This window comes from Otolemur garnettii, unplaced genomic scaffold, assembly GCF_000181295.1.
Source record: "Otolemur garnettii isolate 467f Iridium unplaced genomic scaffold, OtoGar3 scaffold00116, whole genome shotgun sequence".
NCBI lineage: Eukaryota > Metazoa > Chordata > Mammalia > Primates > Galagidae > Otolemur > Otolemur garnettii.
Genome location: NW_003852511.1, coordinates 6,165,371 through 6,177,015, shown reverse-complemented (window position 1 = coordinate 6,177,015; position 11,645 = coordinate 6,165,371).

Here is an 11,645-nt window from a genome sequence, read left to right as displayed (position 1 = left end):
ATTCAGTTTTGTTAGGATGAAATGTTCTGTAGATGGCTGTTAGGTCCAAAAGTTGAATAATTAAATTTAAATCTAAAATTTCTTTGCTAAGCTTCTTATGAGAGGATCTATCCAACACTGCCAGAGGAGTGTTAAAATCTCCGACTATGATGGAGCTGGAAGAGATCAAGTTGCTCATGCCTGTTAGAGTATCTCTTATATATTGAGGTGCATTCTGGTTGGGTGCATAGACATTGATAATTGAGATGTCATCATATTGAGTATTACCCTTAACAAATATAAAATGGCCATCCTTGTCCTTGCTTATTTTTGTTGGTTTAAACCCTATTGTATGTGTGAATAAAATTGCAACACCTGCTTTTTTTCTGCTTTCCATTTGCCTGGAATATAGATGACCATCCCTTCACCCTGAGTCAATATTTATCTTTTGAAGTAAGATGCGATTCTTGCATACAGCAGATGATGTTTGAAGGCTCTATAAGGAAATGGAGAGAGCTTTGCCTCAGGTGTAAGTCCATACCTAACATTATATGGATGCAAGAAACAGACTACTGCTCGTGGGATGGCAAGTAGCAATCATCTTTATTTCAAAGGGTCTTTTATATTCAGTAAGTCACATACGCCACATCAATCAATAATCTATAATTAACATTCCCTATTCTATCCTAACCTTAAAAGGAGATACTAAGTCTGGAAAACTGACTTAAAAACAACCATATTATTTCTTAAGCAACCATGCATACCAACTTTATTTCTATAGAGTAAAGAATCAACAGATGGAACAAGGGGTAATCTATTTTACAAGCACTCAATTTCGTTCTAAGAATTAAGTTTTACAGCTTTGTTTTCAAGAAGATTGGAAGCCCCCACTGGATGACGTGGTTTTCCACACACATCACTTTAGACTTGTTCCCCTGCACAGAGGGCTATCAACCCTTATCTTCTTGGGTGAAGGGCAGTGCAGTCAGAGTTCCATACAGAAGGTTGTTAATCCTGTTCTGTAGATTCTGGCCAGCCTGTTTTCTAAGGCTTCAGACAAGGCTCCAATACTCACAAACTGTTTTTACTTATATGCATAGTTTTTCAAAAGAGTGCAAGTAATGTGGAAATTATCTCACAAGCAGATGTCCAGTCTGAGTTTCTGTATCCAATGAGCTATTCTGTGCCTCTTTAGAGGACAATTTAAGCCATTCACATTGATTGAAATTATTGATAAGCCTGGTAAAATTTTGGGTATCAAGTTGCTCAAAAGTCCAGTAGACATTTTTAATCCTTTTGCCACTGTGGAAGTTGGAAATTGATCAAAAGTTTCTGAATGAGTTTTCTTTTGTGGTGGAGAATTGCCCTGGTCATTATGGAGTATAGGTTTGAGAATTTCCTGGAGGGCTGGTTTAGCTATGGCAAATTTTTTCAACATGTGAATGTCATTAAAGTATTTAATTTCTCCATCATAGATGAAACTCAGTTTAGCTGGATACAGGATCCTGGGTTGAGAGTTATTTTGTTTTAGGAGATTAAAAGTTGATGACCATCCTCTTCTAGACTGAAAGGTTTCAGCAGAGATATCTGCAGTCATTCTAATACTCTTCCCCTTGTAGGTTATGGTTTTCTTGCAGCTACTGCTTTCAGAATTTTCCCTTTCATATTAACTTCAGTGAAGTTAATTATAATGTGCCTGGGGGATGTCTTGTTTTCACCGAGTTGTGCTGGGGTTCTGAAACTGTCTGCTATCTGAATTTCAGAATCTCTTGGCATGTCTGGAAAGTTCTCTTTCATAATTTCATGAAGAAGAGCCTCTGTGTTTTGTGAAGCAACTTTGTCGCCTTCAGGGATTCCTATAAAGTGAATATTAGTTTTCTTCAAATTATCCCAGACCTCTCTGAGAGAAAAATCTGTTTTTGCTCTTCATTTCTTTTCATCTTTGATCTCTTGGGCATGTTCAAAAGCTTTGTCTTCAGTGTCAGAGATCCTTTCTTCTGCCTGTTCCATTCTGTTACTGAAAGATTCTACTGTATTTTTCAGATCTTTGAGGGCTGCAACTCTTGCCTCAATATTTCAAAGTCTTTAGTTATTTTATATTTGAAATTGTTGAATTCTGGAGACATCTTTTGAATAATTTCTTGAAATTCTAATTCTCTCCTTTCTTCCATTCTGTTAATCTTATTTGCTATCCAAATTCTGCTCAATTTCTGCCATCTCAGCCATCTGTTTAGGAATGGGATTTTTAATTGCATCTGCCCCATTTTTCCTTGGGGGTGTTGATCTACTCTGGTTATTCATGTTACCTGAGTTCCACTGATTCTGCCCCATGCTGAATTTACACCATTTGGAGTCCATCCCAGAATCATTCCTCCAGTGGCTGCCACCAGAGAAGATGCCAGCTTCCTCTGGATGTCCAGAGAGAAAGGGCGTGTCTGTTGGGAAAAGCCTCAGTGATGTGAGCCTTATTGTTCCCACTGTTGTGGCTGCTGCTCTTTGCTTCGGGGTGCCACTGCTCTAGTATGTTTCCCTCGTAACTTACCATCCTCTCACAGTTCTTGGGCAGCCTGGGCCCAGCGAGGGTGGTGGGAACAGCAGGGAATCCACCTGCCACTGGGGGAATGTGGGGCTCAAACAAGCAAGCAGCAAGTCTCCGGCCGTCCGGTGCCTGGAGAGGGTGGTGGGAACAGTGGGGGATCTACCTGCCACTGGGGGAATGCGGGGCTCAAGCAAGCAAGCAGCCAGTCTCTGGCTGCCCAGCACCCAGAGAGGGTGGTGGGAACAGCAGGGGATCCACCTGCCACTGGAGGAGTGCAGGGCTCAAGCAAGCAAGCAGCCAGTCTCTGCCCACTCAGCACCCAGAGAGGGTGGCAGAAGCAGTGGGGAATTCACCTGCTACCAGGGGAGCCAGTGGCTCTGTCTTATTTTCAGCTGGTCTCTGACCTACACTAGTGAATTAGTTACTCTGGGTTGAAGTTCAGCTGTGGAGAAATACCAGCAATTAAGTATCCCCACCCCCAAAAAACAACTATTGGGCAAGGAAAATTGAATCGTCCCACAACCATACACCCAGGGTACCACTTTGGATAGTCCTTGAGTGGTTGGCCCAGTTTGAGAGGTCCAACTCAGTTATCCCAGCCAGCACTGGTCTCAGGTGGAAGAGTTCAAAAGGTCTCCAGCAACTAGATAGGAGGGGTCTGTTGGCAGCTCAAATAGGATGCACTTCAGTGCTCTGTGAGGGCAGGAAGACCCACCCAGCAAATGAATCAGTCTGGGGAGGTTGATGCCTCCTTCCTCACCCCACACCTCCATCACACCCAGTCACCAGCAACCACTCAGGGCTGTGACCCAGTTCCCTCCAATGAGCAAACACTCCCAGAGTCACCAGGAGATCTGGGTCCTCAGCCAGGCCTCTGCTCTCTACCACTATCTGGCAGGGGAAATAGAGGCCTGACAATCTCGCATGCTCAATGGAGGCTGGGCCAGTTCACTCAGTTCCAGCCCTGCGCCTGATTGATGTTGCTTACAGAATGGGACAGAACAACTTCACAGAATCTGTTTCTGTCCAGCCAAATTCCCCTGCAATTCAGTAGCTGTTTGAGCTGATAAAAACCACAAGTCAGCCCTAGGCAGCAAGCAATTAGAGTTTACACTCAGGTGTCGGTTCCAGCCTCTGCCAGCCCACCCACCTTTGTCTTATCTACAATCCCCTGAGGGCTGGATGTGTCTTAGGCTCAGTGCAGCAGTCCTCTGGCCTGGCTTCCTCTGGTTGCCCAGAAAGACAGAGCGTGTCTGACAGGAATAGCCTCAGGAATTTAAGCCTTTTTGTTCCCGCTGCTGCAGCTGGCTGCCACTCTGCAACTCAGGATACCACATCTCCTGTATGGTTCCCTCTCAGCTGACCATACTCTCCTCACTCCCACACCACAGAATCAGCACAGACCACCAATAGTCCCTTCCCACTCCACTCCTCTCAAGAAAATGCCCAAGAATCTGGACTCCATGGAGAACAGGCTCCAGACCTCAGGGTGAGAAGGTTGGGGGGGATCTTGGAAGTTCAGAGTTGCAAGTAGTAAATATGTACAGTTTTACAGTTTTATGCCTGGCAGGAGAGTGCCGTGGCACCCTAGTAGGGGTAGAAAGTCCAGTTTTTAGTGGGTCTCTCCCATGGGATAGAGTGGGAGGACGTTTGAATTCTGCTTGCTTGTTTGTATGGAGTAAACTGCAAGCCCTTCTCATGGGAGAAGGGGCTCCTGTCCACTTGGTGGTGGATTTTGTACCTTTTGTTTGAATTTTTGGGGTCACAACTAGCCCCAACAGAGTTGGTATGCATTCTCTCTTGGCTCAGCTCCAAACCATCAGCTTACTTGCTAAACTTCTGTCCTTTAACTCTCCTTCTGGATGGGAGCCTCTGTGGAAAGCTGGCTGCAGTCTGCCATCTTGCCTCCACCCCTCCTGAAATTTTTTTATTTCTGAGTAATGTCTTAGCTAATCTAGTTTTTTCTGATTACATGAAATTAAGTACTATTTTTTCCAGATCTTTAAAGTATGACATTGGTGATTTAATAGAAATTGCATTAAATTTGTATATTACTTTGGGTAGTATGGACATTTTAATAATGTTGATTCTTCCCAGCAATGAGCATGGTATATTTTTCCATTTATTAACATCTTCAGCTATTTCTTTTCTCAGAGTTTCATAGTTCTCTTTATAGAGATCTTTCACTTCCTTTGTTAGGTAAATTCCCAAATATTTCATCTTCTTTTGGACTACTGTAAAAGGAATAGTGTCCTTGACTGTTTTGTCTACTTGACTATTGTTGGAATATAAAAAAGCTACTGATTTGGGGGGGTGCCTGTTGCTCAAAGGAGTAGGGTACTGGTCCCATATACTGGAAGTGGTGGGTTCAAACCTGGCCCCAGCCAAAAAAAAAAAGAAAAGCTACTGACTTGTAAGTATTGATTTTGTATCATGAGACAATGCTGTATTCCTTGATCACTTCTAAGAGTTCTGAAGTTGAGTCCCTAGGGTTTTCCAGATATAAAATCATAGCATCTGTGAAGAGTGAAAGTTTGATCTCCTCTGGCCCTATTTGGATACTCTTGATCATCTTCTCTTCCCTGATTGCAATTGCTAAGCCTTTCATTACAATGTTAAATAGCAGTGGAGACGATCTGCATCCTTGCCTTGTTTCTGGAAATGTTTTCAATTTTACTCCATTAAATATGATATTGGCTGTGGATTTGCTGTAGATCGCCCCTATCAGTTTAAGAAATGTCCCTTCTATACCCATTTTCTTAAGTGTTCTGATCATGAAGGGATGCTGGATATTATCAAAAGCTTTTTCTACATCAAGTGAGAGAATCATATGGTCTCTGGGTTTTTTTTAATTGTTTATGTGATGTATTATATTTATAGATTTACACATGTTGAACCAACTTTGAGACCCTGGGATGAAACCAACTTGGACATGGTGTATAATTTGTTTGATGTATTGCTGAATTCTGTTTGCTAGGATCTTACTGAATATTTTTACATCTATATTCATTAAAGATATTGGTCTATAATTTTCCTTTCTTGTTGGGTCTTTTTCTGGTTTGGGGATCAGGGTGATATTTGCTTCACAGAATGAGTATGGAAGTAGTCCTTCTTTTTCTATGGTTTGGAAAAGGTTATATAATATAGGTATTAGTTCCTCTTTAAAGGTTTGGTAGAATTCTGATGTGAAGCCATCTTGTCCCATACTTTTCTTTTTTGGGAGATTTTGTATAGTTGATGCTATTTCAGCACTTGATATGGGTCTAGTCAACATTTACAATTCTTTCTGGCTGAGTCTAGGACAGCAGCATGCTTCCAGGTATTGGTCTATTTCCTCCAGATTTTCATATTTCTGAGAATAGAGTTTTTAATAGTATTCTTTAAGGATGTGTTGAATTTCTGAGGTCAGATAATATGATCTTAAACTTGGAAAGGCCCAGGGTCTCAAACACAAAGCTCCTGAAAGTGATCAAGGAATACAGCAATGTTTCCAAATACAAAATCGATGTTCACTAATCATTAGCCTTTATATATATGTCAACAGTTGTCAAGATGAGAGTCAATTGAAGACTATCTGGAAATGTCACCTTTCTAAATATCCACCAAAAGAATTAGAAATTATGAATAGATCCATATCAAGCACTGACATTAGATTAACAATACAAAATCCTCCAAAAAGAAAAGCCTTAGACCAAATGGTTTCACATGAAATTTCTGCCAAACCTTCAAAGAGGAACTAGTACCTATATTGCATAACCTATCCCAAAACACAGAGAAGGAAGGAATCCTCCCCAACACATTCTATGAAGCAAATATCACTCTGATACCAAAACCAGGAAAGGACCCAACAAAAAAGAAAAACTATAAGCCAATATTATTAATGCATATTGATGCAAAACTATTCACTAAGATCCTGGCAAACAGAATACAGCTACACATTAAAAATATTATCATGATCATGATCAAGTGTTTTATTCCTGGATGTAAGATTGGTTCAACATATATAAATCCATAAATTTAATTAACCACATAAATAAAATCAAAAACAAAAATCATATGATTCTCTCAATTGATGTAGAAAAGGCATTTGACAAAATACAGCATCCTTTTCTGACAAGAACACTTAAGAAAATAAGCATAAGTGGGACATTTCTGAAACAGATACAGGCCATCTGCAACTAACTTACAGCCAATATCATACTCTCACATGAAAGAAAAACATGGGGAGTGGGGGAGAGGGACAAGATGGCAAACAGGTACCAGCCTCCGACAGAAGCTCCCATCCAGAGGGAAGGATAAAGTCCAGAAAAAACCCAAGAAAGTTGAAGACTAGGAGCCCAGCCAAGAGAGAACAGTGATATCTGCAGGACAACTCTGCTGAGGCAAGTTGCCACTCCTAGAAGGCAATCTACAGGTACATAATACATCCCAAAGGAAGGGTATCTGTCCCTTCCCACAAGAAAGTTGTGTTTTTTCTCTTGTGAGTTTCCTACAGGCAAGTGGTGACCTGAGGACTTACTGTATCACCCCACATGTGCAAGCTACAGAAAGAGAAGTCTACTCCCCTAGAGGGACCCTGCTGAGACTCCAAACACCCTCTAGCCAGGCAGAAAAATCAAATTAATGTTTTGATGCCATTTTGAATTCTCAGTCCACCCTTCCCCACTTCCTGCAGAGACAGTGACAGGAGGCCCAAGAACAGCATCTCTCTAACCCTGCAGGACCAAGCACCCTGTCCCAACCCTGCAGCCAGAGAACTGTTTGAGCTGTGTGTTCCCCACACAATGGCAATTTGGCCGCTGCCCCTGGGGACCGCAACAGGGTGAGCTGAGGACTGTTCTACCTGCACATCTCCTGCGTGGCTGCTGCCTCTTGGCCACCACCATTGGGCACCTGAGCTGGGCACCCTGAGGACTGTTTGACCTGCACATCCCCCTAGGCTGCCACACCAAGTGGGGTGCCCCAGAACAGTTTGACCTGGGAGTCCCCCATGCAGCTGCCGCTGCTTGGCCATTACCCCCAGGTACCCAAGTGGGGCATGCCGAGGACTGTTTGACCCACACATCTCCTGCATGGCTACCGCTGCTCAACCACTGCCCCAGCACCTAAGCAAGGTGCCCAGGACTGATCGGCCCATGCATTCTTGACACCCCAGGCCTGGTGGCCTGAGACCTGCAAGAGGACAGTCAGTTGAGAGAGAACCACACAAGCATGGTGGTACCCAGAGGAGAAGAGCAACAGCCACAGCAACTAGAACAATAAGGCTCACACCCCTGAGGCTTTACTGGTCGGACACACCCTATCCCTCCTGGCAACCAGAGGAAGCCAACATCTTCTCCAGCGGCTCCCACAGGCTGAATGGTTTGGGGAGGGTATCCAAATGGTGCAAATTCACCATGGGGCAGAATCAGCGGAAAACCTCTGGTAACCAGAATGACCAGAGTAGATCAAGTCCCCCAAGGAAGGGGCAGAAGCAATTGAAGATCCCATCCACAAACAGATGGCTGAGGTGACAGAAATCAAGTTCTGAATCTGGATAGCAAATAGGATTAACAGATTGGAGGAAAGGAGGGAATTAGAATTTCAAGAAATAATTCAAAAGATATCTCAAAAAAAATAATCAAAAGATGTCTCCAGAATTCAACAATTTCAAAGATGAAATGACCAAAGATTTTGAAACATTGAGGCAAAAGGTTACAGCCCTCAAAGACTGAAAAATATGGTAGAATCCCTTGGTAACAGAATGGAACAGGCAGAAGATCTTCAGGATCTCTGACAGTAAAGACAAACCTTTTGAACAAGCCTAAGAGATCAAAGATGAAAAGAAATGAAGAGCAAAAATGGATATTTCTCTCAGAGAGCTCTGGGATAATTTGAAGAAAACTAATATTCGCCTTATAGGAATCCCTGAAGGTGACAAAGTTCCTTCACAAAACACAAAGGTTCTTCTTCATGAAATTATGAAAGAGAACTTTCCAGACATGCCAAGAGATTCTGAAATTCAGATAGCAGACAGTGTCAGGACCCCAGCACAACTCGGTGAAAACAAGACATACCCCAGGCACATTATAATTAACTTCACTAAAGTTAATATGAAAGGGAAAATTCTGAAAGCAGTTAGCTGCAAGAAAACCATAACCTACAAGGGAAAGAGTATTAGAATGACTGCAGATATCTCTGCTGAAACCTTTCAGGCTAGAAGAGGATGGTCATGGACTTTTAATCTCCTAAAACAAAATAACTCTCAACCCAGGATCCTGTATCCAGCTAAACTGAGTCTCATCTATGATGGAGAAATTAAATATTTTAATGACATTCACATGTTGAAAAAATTTGCCATAGCTAAACCAGCCCTCCAGGAAATTCTCAAACCTATACTCCATAATGACCAGTGCAATTCTCCACCACAAAAGTAAACTCACTCAGAAACTTTTGATCAAATTCCAAATTCCACAGTGGTGAAAGAATTAAAAATGTCTACTGGACTTTCGAGCAACTCAATGCCTAAAATTTTACCAGGCTTATCAATAATTTCAATCAATATGAATGGCTTAAATTGTCCTCTAAAGAGGCACAGATTGGCTCATTGGATACAAAACTCAGACCAGACATCTGTTGTATTCAAGAATCTCATCTTACCTTAAAAGACAAATATAGACTGAGGGTGAAGGGATGGTCATCTATATTCTAGGCTAATGAACAGCAGAGAAAAGCAGGTGTTGTGATTTTATTCACACATACAATAGGGTTTAAACCAACAAAAGTAAGCAAGAACAAGGATGGATATTTTATATTTGTTAAGGGTAATACTCAATATGATGACATCTCAATTATCAATGTCTATGCACCCAACCAGAATGCACCTCAATATATAAGAGACACTCTAACAGGCATGAGCAACTTGATCTCTTCCAGCTCCATCATAGTCGGAGATTTTAACACTCCTCTGGCAGTGTTGGATAGATCCTCTCATAAGAAGCTTAGCAAAGAAATTTTAGATTTAAATTTAATTATTCAACTTTTGGACCTAACAGCCATCTACAGAACATTTCATCCTAACAAAACTGAATACACATCTTTCTCATCAGTCCATGGGACATACTCTAAAATCGATCACATCTTAGGTCATAAGTCTAACCTCAGTAAATTTAATAAAAGAATAGAAATTATTCCATGCATCTTCTCGGACCATCATGGAATAAAAGATGAACTCAGTAACATAGGAATCTGCAGATTCATACAAAACATGGAAGCTAAATAACCTTATGCTGACTGATAGATGGGTCAGAGATGAGATCAAGAAGAAAATTACCAAATTTTTAGAAGAAAATGATAATAAAGACACAAGTTATCAGAACCTCTGGGATAGTTCAAAGGCAGTCTAAAGAGGGAAATTTATAGCATTGCAAGCCTTCCTCAAGAGAACAGAAAGAGAGGAAGTTCACAACTTAATGGGACATGTAAAGCAGCTGGAAAAGGAAGAACATTCCAATCTGAGACCCAGCAGAAGAAAAGAAATAACCAAAATTAGAGCAGAATTAAATGAAATTGAAAACAAAAGGATTATAGAACAGATCAATAAATCAAAAAGTTTGGTTTTTGAAAAGGTCAATAAAATAGATAAACCTTTGGCCAACCTAACCAAGAAAAAAAGAGTAAAATCTGTAATCTCATCAATCAGAAATGGCAAAGATGAAATAATAACATACCCCTTAGAAACTCAAAAAATCCTTAATGAATATTATAGGAAACTTTATTCCCAGAAATATAGCAATCTGAAGGAAATTGACCCAAGCATCTCATCTCCCAAGACTTAGCCAGAATGAAGTGGAAATGTTGAACAGACCCATATCAAGTTCTGAAATAGCATCAACTATACAAAATCTCCCTAAAAAGAAAGCCTGGGAACAGATGGCTTCATGTCAGAATTCTACCAAACCTTTAAAGAGGAACTAGTACCTATATTACTCGACCTTTTCCAAAACATAGAAAAAGACGGAATACTACCCAACAGATTCTATGACGCAAACATTGCCTTGGTCCCCAAACCAGGAAAAGACCCAACAAGAAAAGAAAATTATAGACCAATATCACTAATGAATATTGATGTGAAAATATTCAACAAGATCCTAACAAACAGAATCCAGCAACACATCAAACAAATTATACACCACAACCAAGTGGGTTTTATCCCAGGATCTCAAGGATGGTACAACATACATAAATCGATCAATATAATTCATCACATAAACAAATTAAAAAATAAAGAACATATGATTCTCTCAATTGATGCAGAAAAAGCTGTTGATAATATCCAGCATCCCTTCATAATCAGAACACTTAAGAAAACTGGTATAGAAGGAACATTTCTTAAACTGATAGAGTCCATCTACAGCAAACCCACTGCCAATTTTGTATTGAATGGAGTTAAATTGAAATCATTTCCTCCCAGATCAGGAATGAGGCAAGGTTGCTCATTGTCTCCATTGCTTTTTAAAGTTGTAATGGAAGTTTTAGGGAAGAAAAGGCGATTAAGGGCATCCATATAGGGTCAGAAGAGATTAAACTTTCACTTTTCGCAGATGATACGATTGTATATCTGAAAAACACCAGGGATTCTACTACAAAACTCCTAGAAGTGTTCAAGGAATATAGCAGTGTCTCAGGTTACAAAATCAACACTCATAAATCTGTAGCCTTTATATATACCAACAGTAGCCACGCTGAAAAAATGGTCAAGGACTCTATTCCATTCACAGTAGTGCCAAAGAAGATGAACTATTTATAGGAGTTTACCTTACAAAGGATGTGAAAGATCTCTATAAAGAGAACTTTGAAACTCTAAGAAAAGAAATAACTGAAAATGTTAACAAATGGAAAAACATACCATGCTCATGGCTAGGAAGTATCAACATTGTTAAAATGTCTGTATTACCCAAAGCAATATATAATTTTAATGCAATCCCTACTAAAGCTCCACTGTCATAGCTTAAAGATCTTGAAAAAATAATACTTCATTTTATATGGAGTCAGAAAAAACCTCGAATAGCCAAGACATTACTCAGGAATAAAAACAAAGCAGGAGGAATCACGCTACCAAACCTCAGATTATACTATAAATCCATAG